The sequence below is a fragment of the Ailuropoda melanoleuca genome, chromosome 9, assembly GCF_002007445.2.
Source record: "Ailuropoda melanoleuca isolate Jingjing chromosome 9, ASM200744v2, whole genome shotgun sequence".
NCBI classification, from domain to species: domain Eukaryota; kingdom Metazoa; phylum Chordata; class Mammalia; order Carnivora; family Ursidae; genus Ailuropoda; species Ailuropoda melanoleuca.
The window spans coordinates 63,605,978-63,632,329 of record NC_048226.1 but is presented as its reverse complement, the minus strand read 5'-3'; the positions used below and the strand labels follow the sequence as shown (position 1 = coordinate 63,632,329).

Below are 26,352 nucleotides of genomic sequence, written 5' to 3'. Positions count from 1 at the left end.
ATCTTAAAAAAAAAAAAAAAAGAATTTGTTCATTAGAACAAGTTGTTACCAGGGAGCTGAGAGGATTCAGACAGATAAAGAAGGCTTCAGTTTGCTAGAGATCAATACCAGAAGAAAGGCAAGAAGAATGAACCCATGAGATAGTTTCATCATTATTCTTACTTATGGTTGAGGAAACTGAGGCACAAAGAACTTGCCCAAAGTTACATGGTTTGTAAATAGCAGATCAGGATGCAAACCTAGATCAACCCAACTGCATCTGTGTGTAGTAGAGGGAAAGGAGAAGTTGCTTTCCACAGGATGAGCTAGAGCAGAACCTCATTGAGTAATCCAGGGCTTTTCACCTTGGTATTCCCCAGTAGAGCCCTAGTGGACTAAGAGAGGAATACCCCAGGCTATGAGAATGTAGGATCCCACTTTTACCAGAATAATACTTTGAGGTATTTTCTATACTTTTGTTTAGAGGAAGCAAGATACAGTGAGTGCCAGGGTGTAGCTAGGTTTCTGGTCTTCACCCAATGCTGATGGGCAGGTGGTAGTTTCCAGGAACAATATGAGGAGGAGGCCAGGTTAGGCACAACAGGAAAGCATTCCACAGTCCACTAGTCAAGTCTGCCATGGGCTCAGGGATGAGGACTGAGAGACAACGATGGATATGATGACCCTGGGTTCTTGTCTTAGTCAGTGGTTCTCAACTCTGGCTTCAGAATGAGTCACCTGGGAGCTTTAAAAAGTGCTAGTACCCAGGCCCAAGGCCCAGAAATTCTTTTTTTTTTTTTATTTTATTATATTATGTTAATCACCATACAGTACATCCCCGGATTCCGATGTAAAGTTTGACGCTTCATTAGTTGCGTATAACACCCAGTGCACCATGCAATACGTGCCCTCCTTACTACCCATCACCAGTCTATCCCCTTCCCCCACCCCCTCCCCTCTGAAGTCTTCAGTTTGTTTCTCATAGTCCATAGTCTCTCATGTTTCATTCCCCCTTCTGATTACCCCCCTTTTCTTTATCCCTTTCTTCCCCTACCGATCCTCCTAGTTCTTATGTTCCATAGATGAGAGAAATCATATGATAATTGTCTTTCTCTGCTTGACTTATTTCACTTAGCATTATCTCCTCCAGTGCCGTCCATGTTGCAGCAAATGTTGAGAATTCGTTCTTTCTGATAGCTGAGTAATATTCCATTGTATATATGGACCACAGCTTCTTAATCCAGTCATCTGTTGAAGGGCATCTCGGCTCCTTCCATGATTTGGCTATTGTGGACAATGCAGCTATGAACATTGGGGTGCATATGGCCCTTCTCTTTACTACGTCTGTATCTTTGGGGTAAACACCCAGTAGTGCAATGGCTGGGTCATAGGGTAGTTCAATTTTTAACTTTTTAAGGGACCTCCACACTGTTTTCCAGAGTGGCTGTACCAACTTGCATTCCCACCAACAATGTAGGAGGGATCCCCTTTCTCCACATCCTCTCCAACAATTGTTGTTTCTTGCCTTGTCTATCTTTGCCATTCTAACTGGCGTAAGGTGGTATCTCAGTGTGGTTTTGATTTGAATTTCCCTGATGGCTAATGATTTTGAACATTTTTTCATGTGTCTGTTAGCCATTTGTATGTCTTCATTGGAAAAGTGTCTGTTCATATCTTCTGCCCATTTTATGATTTGTTTATTTGTTTCTCGTGTATTGAGTTTGAGAAGTTCTTTGTAGATCTTGGATACCAGTCCTTTATCTGTGGTGTCCTTTGCAAATATATTCTCCCATTCCGTGGGCTGTCTCTTAGTTTTTTTGACTGTTTCCTTGGCTGTGCAGAAGCTCTTTATCCTGATAAAGTCCCATAAGTTCATTTTATCTTTTGTTTCTCTTAAGGCCCAGAAATTCTGATTAGTCCATCTGCAGTGTGGCCTGAGCATCAGCATTTTTTTTAAAAAACTCTAAATTATTCCAGTGTGCAGTCAGGATTGATATCTACTAATAGCGATGGGATCTTGGGCACATCACATTCCTCTTTGGGCTTACTGTCCTCATCTGTTAAAAAAAAATAGTTATTTGTTAAAAGCTCTAACTGCCAGTATAAAAATATGAGCTTACAGTAGGTGATTTTTAATGTCCCTTCTAGGATTAAACACTTTCATGAGTCTTCTTCATGATGTAATCATTCTAAAATAATTATTTCATTTAGGGTTCAGAATATATTATCGTTAGTGTTTCTCTTAGTCCCTGGAAACAGCTTGGTGTCAATGCTGGGGTCAAGGTTTGAGTCCCATAATAACCTATTTGCCTTACATGGGAAAGAATTGCAACCTCCAAATGTAAATGATGCAAATCCTTCCCACTAGGAGAAGCATCTCAGAGCACGTGGCTCTCCAGAAAGTCTGTCACCAGCACCATCTTCCACTGCAAAAAGCACCACTTACTAATAATATTGAGTAGAAGTCAGGACTCTAGAAAGTAGATTGAAAACAATTTTAAGGCAATAGAGAAATCATACATAACGTAGGAGCCATTGTAAGTTCTTATATTAAAGATTTTTTTAAGATTTATTTATTTAAGGTGGGGGGCAACGGAGAGAATCTTAAAGCAGAAGCCCCTCTGAGCGGGGAGCCCGACGTGGGGCTTGATCTCACAACCCATGAAATCATCACCTGATCCGAAACCGAGTCAGACACTTAACCAACTGAGCCACCCAGGTGCCCCAAAGATTGTTTTTAATTGACATCCACAAGATGTGTAAGGAAAATTATAAAAGATTTGCTCTCAAACAACAATTTTTTTTTTACATTTTTTATTGAAGGATGGGGGATTAAACAAGATTTTTCCCCGGTAGATTGAGGTATATCATATTACAGTCATCTCCCACCTCAACATCTAGTGCCTGGAAGGACCCAGAAAACACCTTCGAGGTCCCTCCTCTCTGGCCTTGGTTTCCTTCCACTGCTTATTATGCACTCAAGACTACTGGGGCTTCTCCGCACTCAGCTTTTATGGAAGAACACTGTATATTTAATTACTAGCGCAAATTTATTCTGAAATATCCCAGGTCTAGTGATAAACCCAGGGACTGAGGAGGAAAAGATTTGCATGACCCCACCTATAGAGGCATAGATGTGTACGCTGATGAGAAGCTCAGCATCGGGTCCTCAGTGAAGGAGCCCCATGTCCCTGATTGCCTTTGCCCCTGATAATCAGCAGGGTTGGGCCCTAAATAAGTTGCTACGGTAGGTGAGGCAAGGAGCACAGACCTGGAGTCAGACTGCCTGGATGTGAATCCTGACTCTCCAACTTCAGGGCACGTGATGTTCTCCAAGTCACTTACCCTCCCTGAGCCTCTTCTCCCCCACCAGTGGAACAGAGATTGCAAGAACACCAGCCTCACAGAACTGGTGGGGGGAAACAAATGAAATAATCCGTGGAAAGCATTTAGCATGACACCTGGCACATAGTAAGTGCTTAGTAAATGTGAATTCTCTGCTAAATTCTGTCAATATAAAAGTGCCTGCCTTAAAGACGACTTCCTGCCACAATCCTAGATGGGTTTTCTCCTCCTACATTCTTCCTATTTTGCCTTAAAGGTGTTCCACTACCAGCAAGCGTCATGTCACATGCAGACCCAAAATGACCCATTTAAAAGGAGCTTCAAATCGCAGGTGTATTTCACTTAAAGGGCCCGCCTGCACTGTGCTCCGTGTGTGGCCAGCAGGCCCAGAGTTGCTGGTCGTCCCACAGGAGCAGAGTGGGTCAAACGTGGGTTATTTCTTAAGGAACTATAATAATCAGTCTTTTACATTAAGTGTCTGGTGAATACCAAACGACAAAATGCAGACACGTACAGGCAGAATCGGTACGTTTAGGCCCTTCGCAACCTAGTGAAATTCAACCCAGAACACCCCGTGTTAGCTCATCTTTGGTTATATCCTGTCCAAAATGGAAACTTCATCTATGTGTCCGTACTTGAGCTAGAGACATGCACTTCTCCCAGGCAGAGAGTAAGGAAAGTACTTTGCCTAAACTTCCGCTTCTAGAGTTTAAAAATTCTGTGATTTCGAGTCAGCTGTTGAGTCCTCCAATCACATTCTGAGCCCAACTCGGCTGTCCCTGAGGCCTGAGAGACCCAGCGAAGGAAGGAGGTCCTGAAGAACTCTTTACAGAGCGACAGCTAGTTACAGTGGAGAAGAAAGACACGAATTTTGCTCCCAGGACTTAAGGATTTAAACAGACCCATCGTCAAAAATAAATAAATTTAAATAAATTAAAAAAAAAAAAAAGACCCATCGTTCTGAGCCCTAACAGACTTGATGAAACTAAGTAAGTTGGGAATCTGGCCCATAGGGGGCAGACCTGCACTGAGCACGGATAAAATTTCTTTGTTGGGCTGTGGTCTGGGAAGAGCGCCCGTAACACTGTTGTAAAACATCATCCGTCCCATTTTCCGTCAGTGCGCCTGCTTTGGTTAACGAAATCCTGCAGTGATGGAGTTCCGTGTTTCTTCTCCGGCCAAAAATAGAAATCCTCCGTCGTCGAAACCATCTGTCTGATTTTAGGAGAAAAGGAGAGTCACCAAACACGAGATCCCTTTTACCAAGGACGCGGAACCACCCCCTCCACGCGGAAGCACTTGTCTTCTGGGGCTTATGGCCCCGCGTCTGGAAGACAATCCGAACAGTTTCAGGAGCTCCCTTCCAAAAACTGACTCCTTAAGGACTTCAGGGACTCTAACTGGACCTAAAATTCAAGAGGAGCCATGAAAGGACTCCTCACCTCCAACAAAAGATGGACAGAGACAATTGGGGAAGCTACAGGGGTGAGAGTTTGTGCTGACAGGCGTTCTGAGACCAGGAAACAGTATCTCCATGACCTTAGAGCATGATTATTCAGCACAAATATTCCCAGAATACAGTGATTGGGTTTTATTTTTAATTTTGTTTATTTAAATGTACAAAAAAACACAAAAGAAAAAAATCATTTCATAACTCTTTTTTTGTGCCCTGAAATACTACAATATATAAAAATGCAGAAATCCTTCCACTATCCCAAGAGGGAAACACTGTTCATTTGGTGCCCATCCTTCTGGATGGGTGGATGAGACATTTACTAACATTTTTTTCTTTCCTTAGCAATGAAAATGATGGAGTCCCGTTAGCTGCCTGGTCAACCTCAAGCCCACCATGTGCAGAGGAGGGGGCTCAGTGGGGCCCACCATCTCCCCACAGGGCCTCCTGGCAAAGAGAGCCGCCTCTGCCTCCACGTGCTGCGCCTCACAGTCAGAAAATGAATGCTCAAAACAAGGTCACAAAAATTCTGATATCATTTAAACCATTACATGAGGCAAATTACTATATGAACACAAAAGTACAAGCCACATAAAGTTACAGAAATTAATTGCATATATATTATATATAATATGTAATATATTGTACGTATATATGTGTATATTTTTTACAGTGTATTATATGCACTGTAGATTCTATAAATTGTATGTATATATTTATTTATATAGGTATTTATATATGTGTGTATATATATACATATATATGTATTTTTTTATTTTTTATTTTTAAACAGGGCAGTATAAGCAGTAGGTTCTATGGGGCTTGAACAGCATCTCTAACCCTGCACTGTTCTCCTACCTGTGAGCTGCTGCTGCTGTGCTCAAACTATCATAAGAACTGGAGGCCAGGAGCTGCCAGTTTTAAGGGACAGGATGCCTTTCAGTCCTGCCCCCGTATCTCTGTGCCTGTATTTATTGCTATAATATCAAGAATCTAAACCTGAGTCCTTGGTAAATGTTCCCCCTGGGCTTCCTGTCTTCCCATCCCTTAACAGACCTTGTGCCCAAGGGTCCACATCCATCATCCAGCCCCACACACAAGCCTGGGTGCTCCACTGTCACCCCAGTGGCCCCTGGCCACTGACAGAACCACAGCAACTTTGAAGGTGAGGGCCTTCCCTGCTCTCTCAGAGGTGAGGGACAGCAACCTCCCTAGGGTCACGGTCACCAGCCCAGGTTTTCAGCTCTGCAGGTGTCCACTGACCATGAAGGAGTCTGCTGCATCAGGAGGGCATTAGAGGGTCCACCAGGGAGCCTCGGAAGTGCAGGGTCAGAGTGGCAGGAAGCGCGTCACAGCACAGTTAACTAAATCATCACGTGCTGGCTCATCCACTTACCCTCCAGGAGCACCAGTGACAGGCAGGAAGGAACTGTGAAAGTCCTTGCGAGATACTCTACGTCCCAAGGTCTCTGCAGTGGTTAAGCTTGCATGTCCTGCAGGTACATGTATTGTTCCCTGATTATTATAAGCTGCGTCTTTTCTGGACAGGGGCAGGGCCTTAAGACAGGTTGCAAGGAGAGAAGACAGCATCTCAGAATGAGAGCATCAGAACTGGAAATAACATCAGACTAGATCATTCATCCAGCCCCTTCCTTTTACGCACAAGTCACACTTGGAAAGTTGAAGGGACACGCCTACAGACACACAGATAATGGCGTCAGGACCTTTTTTAGATGAGAGGAGTCTGGAAATTATCAAGTCCAGCCAGAGGCAGGTAGGCCCTTGGAAAAGAGGATCTTCAAGGCCCTACCCCTCCCTTTGGCCTAATTCTCTTAACTTTTACCTTGTCAGATGTGTGACCGGCCCAGGCCAGATTTCTCTGGGTGGTCCCCTCTTTCCACCTCCCCTCCCTCATCAAGACAAACTGCTCCTGTCCATACTATCATGGCCTCCCCCACTGAAACCAGCTCCCCAAGTTGAAAAACAAACTGATAAATAAATGCCTCCCACCCCAGCTGTTAAAAGCTGATAATGGCTCTGAGTGGTTCTGCACTCATGGATATTCTTTTTTTTAACTTAATTTTTGAAAAGTCTCAATTTATATGGCAAAATTCAAACTATAAAAATCCTCATTCCCCACCTGCCTTTCATTGAACCAATTCCCATCCCAACTCCACAGGTAATCATTTTTATTAGTTTCTTGTGTATCTTTTCAGAGTTTCTTTATACTTATATAAGCAGATAGAGATATATATATATTCACAGAAAATTCTTAAGAGTTCTCAGAACTATAAGACAAAAAAATCTTGACAGTAGAACTTTAGGCACTCTAAAAATCTCATTGGACGACAGGTCTTTTCCAGAGCCCCTTTTAGCAATGACCTGTAACGGGCTGCTTTCTCATAGTCTGAGTTCCCTGCTCTGATGAAAATTAGTTCCAACAGGATTCTGTAACAAGATCATCACCCAGAAAGAACCACAGCCCACTGCCTCATCTTCAAGTCTGAAAGGAAGAAGGGGTGGGGTTGGAAAAGCTCTGAGACCCCATTTTTCATATCTTGATTCATTTGTTATACATTCCTATGGGCCAGGCACTGAACCAGGCCTTGAGGACACAGACATAGTCCCTGCACTCATGGCAAAAGGAAGACAACATAGACCAAGGTTATCATTTATATTATTCCAACTGCAACTGACAGCAAATCCAACCCAAACAGGTCTGTGTTTAAAAAGAGAATTGTAGAAGAAAGGGGGTGGGGTAAACAGAAGGGGGAATGAACCATGAGAGACTATGGACTCTGGGAAACAAACTGAGGGCTTCAGAGGGGAGGGGGGGGAATTGGGATAGGCTGGTGATGGGTATTAAGGAGGGCACGTATTGCATAGTGCACTGGGTGTTATACGCATAATGAATCATGGAACTTTACATCAAAAACTAGGGATGTACTGTATGGTGACTAACATAATATAATAAAAAAATCATTAAAAAAATAAATAAAAAATAAAAAGAGAATTGAGGGCTCTTGGGTGGCTCAGCCGGTTAAGCATCTGCCTTTGGCTCAGGTCATGATCCCAGGTTCCTGGGATAGAGTCCGGAATCGGGCTTCCTGCTCAGCAGGGAGCCTGCTTCTCCCCCTGCCTAATGCTCCGCCTGCTTGTGGGTGCTCTCTCTCTCTGTCAAATAATAAATAAAATCTTCAAATAAATAAAAATAAGAGAATTGACTGGCTCCTATAACTGCAGCCTGCAAGGATAGAGTTGGCTTTAGGTTCAGCTGGATCCAAAGCTTAAATGCTGTCATGAGGAGCCATCCCTTGCCTTTGCTCCCTCTTGGTTAGTTCAATTCTCAGGCAAGTCATGGTGGCCCAGGCAACTTGCGGCTCATATCATTACCAACTTAGGCCATTAGAAGTGAGTGAGTCAACAATCCCAGAAACTCAAACTAATATTCGGGGATTGAGTGCCCTCAGCCCTGATTGGCTTATTTAGATCACCTGCCCATTCCTGAGCCAATCACTGAAGCCAAGGGGGATGGACTCTACTGATTAGTGTAGACTAGGTCACATGCTCCTGCACGGTAGGGATCAACTTTACCCACAGCGCATAGGTTGAGAGTGAAGGAGGGGTTGTATCCCAAAATAAAACATAGGTATGGTGGCTAATACATACAAAATAGGCTGCTAAGCCACAAAAATAGGGACTATCCGCCCCATCCATGTAATTACAAGTGAGGAGAATATTTCAAAGGGGAACTACAAGGGGCCATGGGTCACCTGCCCCAGGGTAAGGCAGCAGGGACATGTTCCCCAAGGAAGGAGCAGGCCTCAGCCAAGTGAAGCTTGTGGGTTCATAATCTTAGGAGGGAAAACCCACAGGAAGGTCCAGAGACGGGAGAGAACAAGCCCTTTGGAGGAACTTAAAGATCTGCAGTATGACTGCGGCTCAGAGAGCGGGCCTGAGGAATGGCAGAGACCAAGGGAGTGTTGAGTGTCACCTGTCACAGTAGCTGGGGACCCAGCGGTAGGTGAGGATGAGGATTAAATCTGACCAGGCCCCTTCCCTGCTTAAAACACAGTCCCTGGTTCAACATGGCCTTCAGTGCCCTGTCCACTCTCCAGCCTCCGGTCTCTCCCACCCTTGGCTTCTCCCTGCACTGCTGGCACCACACCCCCCAACTCCGATGAGCATTCAGAAGGGAATGGGCCCACGTGCAGACAGCAGCCAAAGACCAGCCCTCGGCACCTGCTGTCTGGTGGAGCACTGGCCTCCCTGTACTCGCCACGGCTGCCTCTCCACTGGACACCCAGTCAGCTGAGGCCAGAACAGGGGCTTTCACAGGGTCTGGGGTCAAGAGCAAACCCTGGCGGCAGCAGGGGTGAGCAGAGACCTTTCAGAGCAAGGAGGGGGCACCACACGCTCAAAAAGGATGGTTCCTGAGCTCTATCCATGGACTCTGAAAGCTGCTGAGAGCTGCTCCAGACTCCAGCTTTGAACTCCTTGAGAAATTTTTCATAACTTCTTTCGAGAGGGAGCCATGGGAAATGCAACTTCTTCAGGGTCACATATACTGGAAGGTGGAGAAAACAAGACAAGTGAGGGTCAGGATTACATTTAATGCCCAATACCTCTTACCTTAGGTTCTGGGCAGAATTTTCTCCCTGCTTCCTCTCTGGCTTTTGACCTTTCTGACATATATCTAAGCTGCCCAGTTTATATATGTATTTTTAATTGTAAGTTGCCTCCATTACTTTCTGGAAGTAGATTAATAAATAAATGAAATAAGAATATTGGGAAAGTGTTTTTTTTCATTTTTTCTTTTTTTTTTTTTAATTCCACAGAGCCTCCATAGGTGTAAAGTAATTTGCTAGATTAACTCCAGGCCCTCCCATGTTTTAAAGCAGTTCCTTATCTTCTGTCGGAATCAGAGCCACCACTGGTGGACCGCCAGCTTCCCCTGTTCAGTGCATTGCTCACCCCCACACAGCACACCGTTTCTTCCTGCTGGCCGGACAAGTCCAGCGGCAGCTGCAAGCACACATCTGTGTTTAGCTAACAGACCCGCCAGGCTCACGCCAATCATCTCTTTTATGCAAGGAGACCCAAAGCGTGCATGAAGCCTCACGGGGGCCCCAATGTCCCAAACGCGGTTTATGTGCAGTAATTGCCATCTGCACTTTCTCATTCGTCAGCTAAAAAATTGCGTTCCTCCGGATCTGCTCTTAGAATCTGACCTTACAGATCAACCCTCCAACCCCTGGTGGCAGAATCTTTGGCTACAGCTCCAGACTGACCCAGGTGCACAGCGACTCTCTCAGTTTTGCACAGTTTACTAAATCTTAATTTTCTATTTCTTGACATTAGGACCATGCAAAGACAGCGCAGCGCTTTTCCTTGGCTGACACTACGAGCTGTCAGAAAACAAGGGAGGTCCTCTCAGCTGAGGGGAAGGTTTGTGTGGAGCCCAGCCCCTGGCGATGCTGGGAGCCACTCAACTGGGACACCCACCGTATTCCCCAGGACCCGTCAGCCCATTTTCCTCTTCTCCAGAGTATCTCGAAGCACATTATGGAGAAGGCCGCCAGCTCTTTCAAGAAGGACTTGATCTGTTCAAATGCCTGTGCTTGTTTCTAAAAGGCTGAGGGACTACACCAAGCCTTCTCCTCTCCCCCCAGGACACTGGAGCTGAGCAGAGAGGGGGCAGACAGGATTGGCTCTGGGCCTTTCACCGGGCCTCCTTCCCAGAGAGGTGCTCCTCACTGCCAATCAGCCGGTGATTCCAGGCACCTGCTAAGCCTTTTGCTGACCTAGAAACTGAGTCCTGGCAAAGAGCCTAACAGCAATCATGCCCCACAGGGAGAAGTGTCAGGATTTGGAACAGCCCCCTTTCATGTTATACCTCACACCACTTAAGGTCTCCTTATAAACAAGCCCCGGGTGATTCACCTCCCACACCCAGGCAGACTCTGAGGTGTTTTGCTAGACAAAAGCCCATCCACTCCTGAGACAAAGATGCCCTCCTTCCCCGCTCCCATGAAAGCAGTTGCTCCTGCCATCAATCATGGCTATACAGCAGAAATTTTCTCCTCCACTTCAGTAAGACTGGTCCAGCAACGGTGAGCGGCCTGCACTGATGTGGGGAGGGCTGGAGGCAGCCAGGCCGGTTAGGAGAACAGGGCAGGGAGCCCTTAGGGAGACGTGTTGGAGAAGAGACTGCAGCCACGCACCGCCGTGTGTGGTGACAGGACAGGACGGTGCAGACATCAGCTCAGCTCCGGACTTGTTGGCAATGCAGACTCGCTGCCCCCACCCCAGGCCTGCTGGGTCAGAATCCACCCTGCAGATCACTGGGCGATGCGAACATTTGAGAAGCACTGATTTCCAGGCAACCGCAAGATTGATTAAATCTAGAGGTGAGTCTCTGGTTCATTTCTTTCCCTCTCCCCCACGACCCCTGAGAATAATAAACGTGAGGTATGAAGGTCTTGATGCAAAGTAAGAAAAACACACCTTCTCTTACTTCATTCCTGTAGCAATCGCGGGAGGCTGGTGCTGCTCTCTCCATTTTACAGATGAAGGGGCTTGGCTTAAGGAAGTGAGACTACTTGTTCAAGGCTACAGACTCCAAGAGCTGGGATTTCACCCCGGGCTGAAACCTGCCTCTTGAGGCAGGAATTCTTTGCTTTGGGGGCTGCATCTAGAACAAAGCCCCAAGCCAGAAACATCCCCTCTGTAAATCCAGGCTGGAACTCACTTTAGGAAGCTGGGCTGAGGCTCCCTGGGGCCTGCTTGCAGGGGTGGGGGAATGGGAGGGGCCCGGCAGGGCAGGGCTTTGAGCTGCTCCCAGGAAATAACTGGGCACAAAGTCCCAGCACCCAGGCCCTGTCCAGGCCTGTCCTTCAGCCACAAGCGCCTTTGGAACAAAACAGAGCCCTTTGGGCCTCAGCCTGACTCAGCAGCTTCAGAGGCAGGCTGGGGACACATTACCCCAGATCTCATCGCTGTTCCTGTGAGCTCACTTCTCCCCTGGATGCGGCCTGGCCTGAAGCAGCACAGGGTCACAGACCCCCCATGGAGAGACTTCTCTCCAGAAATGCAGCTTAGAGCCCCTGTCTCTGAATCCCGTGCCAACTGCCTTCCTCTGCCTCATCCCTCCGCCTCATCGGCCCAACTGCCCCAGGCAAAATCAAAGGCTCTGGGCTCCCACACGCTGCAGCCCAGACAGCCTGCAAACTTGAATTGGGCCCATGTTATGTGCCCAGTAACCAGGTCGGATGCTTTTGCCTACTTATCTCCCTTTATCCTTAGCCTATTGAGACGGGCATTGCTCCTCCCATTTCACAGCTGTGAACATGAGGCTGGTGGGTTGTGGAGCTAGGGTTTATAAACCTGGGTCCTAACTCCAGATCCGGTATTTAACCACCTAAGAGCTGCAGCTTTCCTAGACATAGTTGTCGAATTTAGCATATTATTTGATAATTATTTAATTGCAAGTGTGTGTGCCTTTTCCACTAGACCGTACACCCCCAGGGGTCCCCATCCTACTCATTCTTGTAACCCAGTGCTTAGAGTGCCCCGAGCCTCATCTATGCTGAATACACTATGCTGAACTTAATTATTCTGCAAACTTTCACCAAGCAAAATACTATGTGCCAGACCTGGCGCGAAAAACAAGAGCTACAAAGATGAAAACGAGGTAACAAAGAGACAAACAAAAAAACACCCTGCGTTAAACAGACAGACACTGCAGTGGAACTAGGGACTTGTAAGGATGGAAGGATTAGCAAAGTTTGGTGGAGACACGAGGAAGGAGGCCAGGAGTCGGCCTGGAGAAAGGGGTTGCAGTGACCACCGCGGCCCATGCAGAACCTGAGTGAGTTTGGACACAAGAAGGAAATTCACTACAATGGCTAGGACCTTTCAGGGAGGAGAGAGCAGAAGCTGAAGCACGAGGGTCTGAAAGAGACCTGTTTTGCCAGAGTTTTAGGGGAATAATAAATAGCACTCTGGAGGGAGTGGGCTTTCGAAGGGTCCCCCATAAATTGAATTCCTCCCACCCAAAACCGTAGACCTCCCCCTTCCCAAAGCAAAGCCCACCCCAGTCACAACCACTGGAAACAGGCCCACATGCATCTTTCTGCAGGACAGGAAGAGAAAGATACCCGGCTGAAAGTGCTGTTCTTTTCTCCCAAGTCAAATAGCCTACCCCCAGCCCCAGGAGAGCAGAGGGAGGGGCTTTTTCTTCTATATTCTTCCCTCTGGGGAGTCTAAAATTCCTTCCAGTCCATGGAAACAGAAGACCTTGGGAATAACTGCCCCCGCCCCCCCCCACAGTGCTCAGAGTGGCTGCCACGGGAAATGCTACAGAGGGGCTGCCTAGGGCCGAACAGGTGGGCAGGTAGCCTGGGGCCACACGCCGGCCACACACAAGGTCTCCGTGCGCTATGCAGTGGGCGAGAGCTTGACTCCCGAAGGCGATGGGGAGCCATGAAGAATGGTGAGCAGGATGACGAGAGCACCAAAAGGTCACTCTGGGAGCGGTGGGGGGAACCTGCAACGGGTCACCCCAGAACCTGCCTGGGGCAGCAAGGACTGAAAAAAAGAGGGAATCAAGTGGTGTTTGGGAAGTGGCACATAGGGCCAGATGATTAAGTGGGTGTGACGACAAAAGGAAAGAGGGAGTCAGGTTTCACTGCAGGATTCTGGCCTGCAGCTGGCTGGGTGATGGTATGGTTCTGGAGGCCGAGAGGAGGGAGCGAGGGTGGCAGGGGAAGAAGAGCTCACTGTGGGACATGCTGGGCTTGAGGTCTGGAATATCAAAAGATGCCCCCCCGGAGGTACGGATGTCTGGAGGGAAAGCCAGCTTGGAGGGAGAGACCCAGAGTCAGCCAACTAGGAGAAGGCACGTTTCCCAGACAACAGGAGCCTGGTGTGGAAAATAGCATGACAGTGAGTCACCCAGGACGGGCTTTCTCTGCCTGGATCTCCTCCGGCTCCTAGGAAACTCCGGTGCCTCCCCCACACATCCTGGGGAAATCTGGGGACCACTGGTGGGGGTGTGTAGGGGGGTACCTTACATGAACTTACTCATCAACTAGACCTGTGCTGCCCCATGGTAGCCATGGTTTCCCCTCCCTGTTGGGCTCACTGTGAGGCCCCTAGGCTCGGCCATGCCTAGGGCCCTCGAACGGCCATGACACTAGCCCCAGCCCACTGGGGCCGGTACCCGCCATCAGGGGCACGCATGTCTGCACTGCAGAAAACAAACGTGCGACAAACAAATGAAGCACGCCCACGATGAGAAGTGGTTTCTCTTAATGGTGTACAGTATGGTGACTAACATAACACAATAAAATTTTTTTTTAAAAAAGTGGTTTCTCTGAAAACAACAGAACCCAGCTATACCCCTCAGCTGGTCCCTTAGCAGGCCAAGCCCCACCTAGGTCAGGACTAATTCACTCAGCCCACGCTGCTGCCAACACCAAGACCTCCACCACCATCACTGGGAATGTCCCCAGCATCTCCACACCCCGGCCCCAGTCCAAACCTGCCTTCCTTCCTACCCCAGGGTTAGCATCTTCCCACAATGCCTGATGTGGGAACCATGAATTTGCTCCAGGAAGAAGGGAAAAACCTAACCCCATCCATGGGGTACAACCTGAAGGTATAGCCCACGTAGGCAAGGTCAGTATCCAGAGTCTGGATTGTTCATTCTTATATAATATCATCTCTGGGTCCACCATTAGCAAATCCTGTTGGCACTACCCTCAAAATCCACGCAAATCCTAACCACTTACCACCTCCACTGTTCCCAGCCCAGACCCAGCCACCATTACATCTCGCCTGGCTTAGAGCCTCCTAATTGGTATTCCCGTTTCTGCCCTTTAGCCTGTTCTTCACACAGCAAACCCAGTGAGCCTTTCAAATCCGCCAGACCATGTCACTCCTCTGCTCAAAACCCTCCCTGCCCTCCCACCTCAAAACAAAACCCAAGTCTTTACAAAGCCCTGTGCTATCAGCCTTCACACAACTGAGCGAGCGGGCGCGCGCGCACGCGCGCACACACANCATGGGGTACAACCTGAAGGTATAGCCCACGTAGGCAAGGTCAGTATCCAGAGTCTGGATTGTTCATTCTTATATAATATCATCTCTGGGTCCACCATTAGCAAATCCTGTTGGCACTACCCTCAAAATCCACGCAAATCCTAACCACTTACCACCTCCACTGTTCCCAGCCCAGACCCAGCCACCATTACATCTCGCCTGGCTTAGAGCCTCCTAATTGGTATTCCCGTTTCTGCCCTTTAGCCTGTTCTTCACACAGCAAACCCAGTGAGCCTTTCAAATCCGCCAGACCATGTCACTCCTCTGCTCAAAACCCTCCCTGCCCTCCCACCTCAAAACAAAACCCAAGTCTTTACAAAGCCCTGTGCTATCAGCCTTCACACAACTGAGCGAGCGGGCGCGCACGCACACACACACACACACACACACACACCCGTGGCTCTGACCTTATCTCTAGGCTGCTGTTCCTTATTCACTCCCTTCGGTCCTCAAGCAAAGGACCTTTTCTGTCCTCTCAGGGCTTTTGCACTTGCTGTCCCCTCCACTTGGAGTACTTTCCCCTGCACACGGCCACACATCACCCCTTCAATCTTGCCACACCATCTCAGTGATTATGCCACCTCAAAAGTCAAGCCTCACACACTCACTTCCTATCCCTTCACCCTGTGTAATTTTTCTCCTTAGCACTTCTCACAACGTATCTTTCGTATTTTGCTGTTTATGCCTGTCTGCACGAAGACAGGATTTTGTCTTTTTTGTTCCCTGCTGACCCCCACCTCCCAGGGCTAGAAGACTGCTTGTTAATATGTGTTGGATTAACTCTGAGATCACTCTGTTGATCTGCGATGGAGGGGACGGAAACAATAACCATGTTCTTCCCCAGGAGACATCTAGTCCACACAGAAACAGACCGGAGACGATCCCATCCAGCGGGCCCCCACACATGCCCAAACGTGCCTGAGAACTGGGGGACTCAGTTCAGTTCAAACCAGAGTCCTGCTGGGATGTAGGGAGCAGTCAAAACTCTGGGTATGAAAGAGATCCCCGTCGGGGGTTATAAGATTTTTTCCTTTCGGGTTCCTGAAGTTCTTGGTCTCACGGCTTCGAAGACTGAAGAGGTAGACCGACCAGACAGCATGGTAGGCAGCAAAGCGGGTTTATTGAGCTATAGGGCAGTGACAGTACAAAGCCCAAGAAGGGAGGAGACCCTGCACCGGAGTCGGAGTCCAAGTAGCTAGGTCTAGGGGTTTTTATGGCTTGCTGGAGGGCCGTTTTAATCTGATTAACCCTCCACGTGCCTGTCACCCAATCAGGTTTTTGTCACTTATCTATCATATGGGAAAGGGTGGAGGGCTCCTTCCAGGGTGCTGTAAAATCCTTTCAAGGGTGGTTTCTTCGGGCGGGGTGGCCCCTTGTCCCTTGTTCCTGCCTGCCTTTCTTCCGACTCTCCTTCATCACAGGGATATGGACGCTGGGAAGAACCGTGGGGCTGGGGAGCCCTGGGAGAACCCAACTTCTCAAGACGCTGTCAGGTGACAAAAATAAAACAATTGGTAAGGAGCTTGATGGGCTTGTTCAAGGGAAAGCAATCCCTGAATTGGGGAAGACAGGGCCTCTCAAGCAGCAGAGCGCTCTCTGGAGGGAGCCTGTGTTGTAGAGCCTTCGAGCCTTCGAGGCAACAAGTGGGGAGCAGAGTGTGACCAGCTGGGGGGTCAGGGCCTTCCATATAAGGCCAGCAGGTCCTGTTTGCCAGGGAAAGGTAAGCGAAGGCTGAGTTTGCATGTTCCATTTCCTAGACAGAGAGGTGTTTCCGTAAGTCCAGCTGATTCAGAATTGTGATGGGGCCCAGGCCATGGGGACAGCCTCCACCCCAGATGGACGAATTACCCGTATCAAGGCCCAGAGGAAAAGGAGGTGGCACAGCAGACCCTGAAGGGGGGCCAAGCCAAGAGAGGACGGAGAATTTCCGAAGAGGGAGGGAGTGGCTGATAGTGAGTCCTGCCCCAGGGGAAGCCACCAAGGAGAAGCCTCAAAAAGCCTTGTCAGTGGGCACCTTGACCCAGTTTCCAGGACATAGTAAGAGCAGGAGCCAGACAGGAAAGGGCGGAAGTCCGAAGGGAGTGAGGAAGTGGAGAAAGGGAGGGGAGGCAACTTTTCCACAAACTGGGCTGCAGAAGGATCTCTATAGGCAAGCAGGGTGAGATACATGGGGGCTTTTTAGTTTGAAAGAGAGCCTCATATTTCTACTCTGGGAGGAAGAAGCCAAGGAGGACAAAGAGATTAAAGGTACAGGCAATGGAGCGGCTACTCAAAGGGAGAGGAGAAGTGTACTGCCTGTAGCGGTTCAGCCTTGGCCCAGGGAGGAGACCCCTCCTTCCTTGGAGATGGGGGCCGAAGGAAAGGGCTGGATTCAGGAAGCTTGCGGGGGGAGGGCGGGGGAGTGGAGGAGACCACACCTGAGGACCCCTTCTCTGAAAGATAGCCTGGGTGGCTCAGTCAGTTAAGCATTCCACTTGATTTCGGCTCAGGCCATGATCTCAGGGCCCTGAGATCAAGCCGTACATTGGGCTCCACACTCAGCTGGAAGTCTGCTTCAGATTCTCTCTCTCCCTCTGCCCCTACCACCCCCCCTCACATAAATAAAATCTTAAAAAAAAAAATAGAAGCAGGGTCATTACTGGGGGAAGGCTTAAGGGAGTCATTAGGGTTTGAAATCTCTGCTAAGGGAATTGGGGGAAGGATTTGACAAAGTCCACGGAAGAGGCTTTGAAAGAAAGCAGTGTGTGGAAGCAGCTGCCGTTGGACACCATGCATCTGAGCTCTGTGGTGTCTATAGGAGCGGGCTCTGCAGACGGAGGCAGGGGCTGGGTCGGTCAGGGAGGAGGGACCTGGGAGTGTGGGCAAGAGAAAGGCAGGACACCATGTGGCCCTGGGGAGTAAATTGAGGATGCTAAATGCAGAGTCAGGGAACTCAAGATCCAAATGAGGTCCCAGAATAGAATTGGAAGGAGGGAGGAGGGAGCTGGAAGGGTAAGAGGTTGTGGTCAGAGGACACCGCACCCTTCCCCAAGGTGTACCGACAAGCTCCAAGCTCCGTGCTATGGCCACGAGGATGGGAGGCTGGAGGGAGGTCACAGAATGGGGATCCTAAGGTCTCCCCAGATGATGCAAATACTGAAGTCCTCAGAGCTTGTGAAGAAGAACCAAGTTGTAGGTGGAGGGCACAACAAGGCTGGTAGAGAAGGGCATGGAAGAAACGGACTGTTGCCACCAAATACCCACCTGCCCCTTCTTCCTCAGCAATAAGGAGTTTGAGTTTTTTAGCTGGAACCACTGTCAACCTAGACTTTTTAAACACTTTGCACAGCCTAGCTGGCAGCTCAGGGTGCCCATGTGACTGCTCTCTGGTACTTCTGGAAGCCTTTTTTCCCCTTTCCTCGACGGCCAACCTGGAAATCCCATGTAATGACAGAAGCCTGAGATGCATCTTGGGCCATGAGGATGAGGGTCCCAACCTAGCAATGGCAAAGCACTGAGCAGGAAAAAGCCTGGGTCCCTGAGGACCTCACAAAGCCACAGTACTTGCTCTGGACTGTCTACCTCTGAGACTTCTTTAACTCAAAAAATAAAAATCTGGTGAGGTTGAAACACTGTTTCTTGAGGTTTTCTGTCAGTAGAGGAACTAAGCCTCAATATTACAGATGGTGTAGGAAGATGGCACAGATTTCAAAGGAGGGTGAGCATGTATTTGCCTGTAAACAGCAAGAAGCTGCAAGAACGTCAGCAGTGGCTTCTAGGCCTAAGGTAAGTTGGAGGTGTTAAGAACAAGCAGCCTCCACTCAAAGGGGCTCTAGGCAGTTGTGTTCCTTCGCTGAAGGAAGGAGGAGGGAGATTCTGCAAAGAGCTAGAAGCCAAAGGGGAGGGTGTTGGTAACGGAAGTGTTTCTAAAAGCCTTGAGAGTGGGGAGCTCAGCAGTGAGAAGGTAGCTGGGAGCCTGCCAGTCAGAGCATCCTGTCCTGGACCACGGGAGGGGGCCGTATGCAGGACAGAAGTTAACAGTGAGAGTCAAGGGGCTCACATTTTTCAGTGGAGTTTAGCCAACGTCCTGCTGAACTTGTGAGGTTTGGGGAGACAAAAGCTCCCTGCAGCAGCGGCCTTCTAATGGCAGGGGTGGGCAGGAAGCCAGCCCGGGTTTGGGAGGGCAGGACAGGGAGGCTGCAGGCAGGGCCAGCAAAGCCTTGGGGGTGGGGTGGGAAGATGAGCTCCCCCTCCAGCCCCAGCAGAGAGGGCCGGAGGGTGGGCCATCATCTTCTCAGGCTCATTTCCTGCTTTGTCTTTGTGACTGTTTTAATTGCATGTTTCCAACCTAATTTCCATATTAATTTCAGAGGACTCTCCATTTCTATTTTTGAAGGGCAGACAGATAAACAATTGAAAGTGTAAATCCTGGGCAAGTTTGTGGGTCTTTAAGAGGACCATTTAATAGGCAGCAGCCTGCCAGGACTCAAAAGGAGGCCACCTCAAAACTGATGGAGGGAGAGCCACTCGGGAATCGTGGCAGGATAGGGATTTGGGCCGGCTATTATAAAGGGGCAGCTCTGGGGTCAAAGCCTGAAGAGGGACTCACCGCTTGCTAGGTGAAATGCAGGGGCTACACATGTATGCGGGAACGGCGTTCCTGATGAGAACTTTGCAGGAAGCTGGGCCGATTCAGAGTCACCTTAGCCAGGTTCACAAGGGCTGACCCAGGACCAACTCCGGAAGCTGGTTACAGAGCTTAGCACCAGGTCAGGTGGGTTCAAGATCAAGAATTCTTGCTGTTGATATGCACAAGACTTGCCTGCCCCCCACCCTGCCCCACCCAGGGCGAGAGGGGCAGAGGGCTTGGAGTGGGGTGGGGCTGGACTGGGCGGTGAGATCATGGTCTCCAGCTGTGGAGAGGGGAGGCTGACGGAGGTCAAGGATCAGCCAAGGCCTGACAAATCCTGCCGAGCCCTGCAGCCAGGGCCCCTGTCCTGAAACTTCTCTTCTTCCCTGTATTAACCCCAAACGGAGGAATTCAACGGTGCATTCAGTAACTGCCACTCAAGTCACGGGCGTGGCGCCTGCAAGGAGTGAACAGCCTTGATCTTGTGGACCTTGGACCCTGGAGATCGGTTCTCATTAGAATCACCTGGTGTGCTCTAAACAAAACCAAAAAAAGCCTGATGCTCGGGCCACACCCTAAATCAATAAAATTAGAATCTCCAGGGGCAGGAACCAGGTACCAGTGGATTAGAAAGCTCTCCAGATGTTTCCCCTGTACAACCCAAGTTAGAACCTGAAGTTGAACGGTGGCCAGCCACTCCGCGGCTGAGTGAGTCTGGGCCATTTCCGGAAACCGTGCTTCAGTTTTCTCCTGTGTGAAACGCAGATCTGCTAGCAGTACCTTACAGGGTTCAGTGCCTGGCCTGTCGTAACTCTTCACGGAGTGCTGGCCGTTAAGTCGTCGTCGTCAGGATTCAGCTTGCAAACCCAAACCTGGAAAATCATGGTTAGCCTCTTGGGCTATTTTGGGATTTGTCAAGTCTCGCCCTCTTCAATAGTGGCATGGTTTGTGGGGGTGGGCATGGGTCAGGCTCCGGGCTGCTGGTGGATGACACAGGCTGGTATTTCTAAACAGGATTGGATGGGAGAGAAAACCAAGCCTCACGTCGGCTGGTCATTATGTCTTAAAATGAGAAACTGCCTTTCCAGGAAATTATCTACTTCTCAGTATTTAATTCTTTTTGGGGGGAGTGAGAGGGTAGCAGTTTTATTGAGGTATAATTCACATACCACATAATTCACCCACTGACAGTGTACAACTCAATGGTTTTTAGTACATTCACAGAATGGCATATTCTCATTTTTGTTGTTTTGTTCTCATAAACCATTTTCCGGGCCCAGTTCAATCCCTGTCACGTCTCGTGGCTCCTGGTCTGGTCTATTAATCCAGCACCAGTTCATCCCAAACTTCAACACGCCTGGTATGCATGGTCCCTCAAAATGGGACTGATTGAGCATGATAAGTTCAGAATACTATTTTCAAGTTCCTGTTAGAGAAGTCACACAGAAAAGCTACATGGAGTTCAGCAAGCAAAGCCATCCCCTTGGCAGCGGGCCCCAGGGAGGAGACAGACAGGAGAGTCTAGACTGGAGAGAGTGTTCCCTAGAAGGAGGTGGGTATGGGATGCTCTGATGGCGGGTGGGGGGGGGGGCAGCAGGGCAGCCGGTGAAAGGATTCACCCAAGGCAGAACAAAAGAGAAGTTTACTTAATACAGGGCCAGGGAGCAGGGGGCAGGACAGCAAAGGAGAGACTGTCGGCCATGAGGTGGTGCTGAGGGGCCAGAGTGAGGGACTATGGGGCTGTATGGAATTTTCCCTTTTTTGGGAATTTTAGGATTACCAGTTATAAGTAGCCCATTGGGTAGTTAGGGCCTATGGCTATTTTGAGGTCAGTTGCCCAGTGAGCCTGTTCGCATTCAGCTTGGTGGTCACTGTGGTCCGTCTGCCTTGCCCTGGTTTCTATTGCTCAAGCCTGTTGCCTAAAAGTGGCCTCTGCAGTGGGGAGACCGGGAGGGAGAGCCTTAGCCTCTCCTGGCTCCTGTCTCACTGAGGCTGGCTAAGAGGGCCTTTCCCTGTTCCACCAGGTTCTAGCATTTTCTAGGCATAAAGCACACAGGTGTTAGCCCTCCGGGAATTGCCAGGAGGACACAGTGGGTGAAGCTGCACCATCCTGGAAGGTGACCGAGGTGAAGACTGTTGGGTTTCAGCGACAAGACCCTCCCTCCCTTCAGGACTGAGACCCAAATTCTCCCCAATTATCAATGGGACTATCCCTTCATCCTTTTGTTTTTAAAATTAGAGATAATATTCCTCTGAGCACAGTCTCTGCGCCCAAATTCAATGATTTTAGCCAATTCCTTTTCTGCCGTCATCTTGGGTAGTGTCCGCAAGTGTGTTTGAGTGTGCACAGTTTTGTACAAACACATACGCGCACTAAGGTTTTCTGCTCTGTAACCTCCAGACAACTCTGGTCTCCCGGCCGTGAACACTTTCCAGAGCCCTGGCTGGGGGAAGCACAATCACAAAGAAGTGTGGGTAGTCGAGGAGGCTTCTGACCAGTTGGATGACTCCAGAAGTTCTCTCTGCTACAGAAGGTCAAACTTGCTTTCAATCAGTGCTTCCCTAACTTCTCAAAAGAAGCCCCTGTTTTAAAATGCAAATTCCAGAACCCATCCCCAAAACCCTGAAGCAAAATTTCCAGGAGAGGTCAAGAAAGATATAATTTCAACAAGTGCCCTCACCTGACTCTTACCATAGGAAAGCTTTCTTTTTTTGGCTGCCTGCCTGCCTTCCTTCCTTCCTTCCTTCCTTCCTTCCTTCCTTCCTTCCCTTCCTCTCTCTCTCTTTCTCTCGCTCTATTTCTATTTTTTAAGTAGGCTCCATGCCCAGCGAGGAGACCAACTCAGGGCTCTAACTCATGACCCTGAGATCAAGACCTGAGTTTACATCAAGAGTCGGACAGTTAACTGACTAAGCCACCCAGGCGTCCCTCTTTTTCTTTTTTTAAATGCAGAAGCCTACTCATTAGAGGTAACAGCCCAACAGGGTGGGGGTGGCAGGGACAAGGTGAGGCTGCTGTTTTTGAACACAGCGGGTCGAATGTGCAGTCTGTTGAGAATCATTCCTTACCCCCAGGCATACCTGACCCTATTTTCACCAGTTTGATCATTAGCTCAGAAACAGCTCAGTTTCAATTGCACTTTGTAATGATGATTTCAATCAAGTTTTCTAAGATACCTTACTTTTCTTCATCACCATTATTTAAAAACAAACACAAACAAAAACTCTGCTTTATTAAACTGTACAATGTACCGGGTGAAGCACTTCACATGCATGCTCTCGTTTGTCCTCTCAACAGCCCTCGGAGGTTGGTTCTCTTGGTAGCCCCACTTTACAGATGTGAAAGCTGAGATAGAAGGGAACCCACTTGCTTAAGACCACCCAGGTAATAAGTAGCAAAGCCTATCTCACCGAATCCCAGGCTAGCCACTAAGTGCTACGCCCTGCCCAGACTGGCCCACAGCTCAGGGGTGTTCTGAACCAAGGGGCCTCCATATCCATGACCTGTTTCCCAAGGAGAGAATGGGACTCGGCCCAAAGTCCCACACACCCGCTTTGTATCAGTCCAACAACGGTGGGCTGCATTGGAAATCCTTTAGGTCAATAATTCCCAGCTGATGGTGCATCAGAATAATCTGGGAAGAGGGTTAAAAATGCAGATACCTAAGATCTTTAAGTCCTGTCCTTAGAGATTCTAACTCTTAATGTTTGGGATGCAGCCCAGGAATCTGCATTTTCATAAATATACCTAGTGATTCTGATGAAAGTAATGCTTCATCAGTATGCTGAAAAAGAGGAGGAGGAAAGGGAGGAAGGAAAGAAGGAGGGAGAGAAGGAAGGGAGAAACGGAGGGAGGGAAGGAAGGAAGGAAGGAAGGAAGGAAGGAAGGAAGGAAGGAAGGAAGGAAGGAGCGAGCCCTGAGTTAGCAATCAGCCCTTGACAGAAGGATAAGAAGTGCCCCCCATGATGGGTAGGGAAGGCTGCATCCTTAATGATGTCTTGCCTCTTTCTCCATACCTAGATAAATTTCTACTCCTCCTTTCTAGACCCAGCTCCCAGGTCACACCCCCCCTGTGCTGTGTCTCTGTGGCTCCAGACCAAGTTAAGGAGGCCTCCTTGGGAACTTCATAGCCCTTAAATCTCGGCGCTGGTGCATTTTATTTATCCTATTGGCGCAAGTGGTGGTTTTCACTACTTAATGCTTGGTGGGTGACTTACTCACTGGGAGGAGTGGGGGGGGTGGGGGTGGGGGTTGGAGGCAAGCCACAACTCCTAGGCTGCTATCTTCTGAGCTGCAGCTGGACCAGCAGGGAGCTGGAGGAGGCCCAGCTGTCGAACAGTCCAGGTGGGCCTGAGCAGATGCTAGAACAGAACAAGAGCTGTAAGTGCTGCAGAGACGATACACCCACACCCCACACCCCAGACAGGCGAAGATTCTGAGCCCCTTGAGAACAGTGGTCCTGCCATGAACTGCCAGAGCCTCACCCAGTGGTAGGCACCAAATCAGGGATGCCGATCAGTTTCATGGGGCTTGCCAGCTCCAGGCACGGGGTCGCAGCTGGATGGGGTAGGGCGGTGTGGCTTCCATGGGAAAGAATGCTGAGCGTGATTGCTGATGCCTGCCGCGGGCACGGACACCCTTGCCTGCCCCGTGTTTGAGGCCGTATTACTTTCCTGGGACTACTACAACGAATTACCACAAACTGGGTGGCTTACAACAACAGAAATTTATTCTCTCACAGCTCTGGAAGCCAGAAGTCTGAAATTAGTCTCACTGGGTCAAAATCAAGGTGTCAGTAGGGCCATGCTCCCTCCAAATGCTCTTGGAAGAATCCTTCCCCACTTGCTGCAGCTTGCAGTGGTCCCAGCAGCCTCCACTCCTGCCTCCGGCTTCACATGGCCCTCTTCCTGCGTGTTAGCTCCCCCTCCCCTTGCTTTTATGAGGACACCAGTCTGTGGATTTAGTACCCACCCTGAATCCAGGATGATCTCATCTCAAGCTCAGTACCTTAATTACATCTGCAAAGACCCCTTTTCCAAAGAAGGACACATTTATAGGTACCAGGGGTTAGGACTTAGACATATTGATGGGGGCTGGGGGACACAGTTCAACCCACTACACCAGCCTTGTACTAAATAAAGGTCAGTGATTAAGTACCTCGTCCCACTTTGTTCCCCACCTCCCACCCCCTTGTGCAAACCTTTTCAAACCCGGTGCTAGGGAACCTCTCCTCTCACCAGAGACAGGCCTGCCCTGGTGTGTTTTGGCTCATTGCAGACCTCCCCTCCCACAGCTAGGATGGCGGGACAGGCGGGGGACTGAGAGGCAGAAAGCTTCCTGTTCCCGCGAGGATAATGAGTGCCAAACCTTCTGCGAAGATTACCAGATCACTGTGCTGAGTCTTCCCCAGGGTGTGCCCGATGCAGAACGCAGTACAGGAACATGAGTCAAGGCCGTGGTCAGGTTGCCCTCCTCCCACCTACTTATGCAACTGCCTGTGGGCACCACGGTCTAGCCCAACCTAAGCTCCTCCTGCTCAAAGTTCACCCACAGCATGAAAAGCAGTTGTGATAAAGACCAGGCTGCCAAAGCCCAGCTCCAAATCCCCCTCTGTACCTTCTGGGTTGTCTGACCTTGAGCAGCTCGTGCCACTCCCAGCACCTCGCTGTGAAATCAGACTGCTACCAGGACCCGTAGACTTAAATCCTTTCTCCAGCTAGACCGGGGAGCAGTAAACAAATCCTTCCTTGCAGGCTTATGCAGAGGGCTGAAAGAGGAAACGCAGAGCTACCAGGCCCACAGTGGGCACGCCATAAGCTTTTTTACTTGCGTCATTCAGTATTCACCAGGCTTAAGCACACTCCTATCTTCAACCAGCATCCGCACATGGTACCTATCCCTCTCACTTCCTCCTGCATATCTGACTGCCTGCCCCTATCTCACAGCGGCCACGGTCAAATTCCACATCGTCCACTCCTCACCTGGCTTCTGTAATTTCATCTGTGAGCAACCACCTGGTCCAAACATCTGCAGGCACCAACCCTTCTCTCCAAATCAGTCATCAAATGACAGAGGTGCTTCTTTCTTAATACCCCCTAGCTCTCTCGGCCTTTCCCTGTCCACCTCGTCTGCACACACTGAAAGCTACATCATGTCCCACCTGAAATAATGCAACAGCTTCCCTTCTCAGTCTCTTCCTTGCCCAATTTATGCTTATTAGGCTGGTGTTTCTAAGACACAGATCTAAACACGTGCAGGGCTGCACAGAGCTTTTGGGCCTGAGACCCACCTGCTCAGTGTGGCCGTAAGGCCCGTGTGGACAGCCCCAGCTGCTTCCCCAGCCCCTAGTCCCCTGAGCCAGAGCCCCGTGGAGCTACTTGCAGTCCCCCACCACTTCCATGCCCCCCCACCAGCTCTCATTTCTCCATGCTTTGCATAAGCTGTTCCNCACACTGAAAGCTACATCATGTCCCACCTGAAATAATGCAACAGCTTCCCTTCTCAGTCTCTTCCTTGCCCATTTTATGCTTATTAGGCTGGTGTTTCTAAGACACAGATCTAAACACGTGCAGGGCTGCACAGAGCCTTTGGGCCTGAGACCCACCTGCTCAGTGTGGCCGTAAGGCCCGTGTGGACAGCCCCAGCTGCTTCCCCAGCCCCGTGTGGACAGCCCCAGCTGCTTCCCCAGCCCCTAGTCCCCTGAGCCAGAGCCCCGTGGAGCTACTTGCAGTCCCCCACCACTTCCATGCCCCCCCACCAGCTCTCATTTCTCCATGCTTTGCATAAGCTGTTCCCTTCCCTGGGAACACTTTTTTTCATTCCTCACATTTTTTTTATTATAATAATATTTTTTATTATGTT

At 49.4% G+C, this 26,352-nt stretch overlaps 1 long non-coding RNA gene across 4 annotated transcripts; it reads right to left on the bottom strand.

The window, feature by feature from the left end:
• Positions 1 to 1,769: 1,769 nt before the first annotated feature.
• Positions 1,770 to 25,665, bottom strand: LOC117803773. Of its 4 annotated transcripts, none has more exons than XR_004627849.1 (5): positions 15,289 to 22,260; positions 9,165 to 9,344; positions 6,174 to 6,334; positions 4,347 to 4,539; positions 1,770 to 2,036 (listed from the first exon to the last, which is right to left on the bottom strand). It is a non-coding gene; the product is annotated as an uncharacterized LOC117803773 (long non-coding RNA). The 4 variants fall into 4 exon arrangements; XR_004627848.1 differs by lacking the exon at positions 1,770 to 2,036 and adding an exon at positions 25,125 to 25,665 and having other exon boundaries at positions 2,595 to 4,539; positions 15,289 to 20,362; XR_004627847.1 differs by lacking the exon at positions 1,770 to 2,036 and having other exon boundaries at positions 2,629 to 4,539.
• Positions 25,666 to 26,352: the final 687 nt, after the last annotated feature.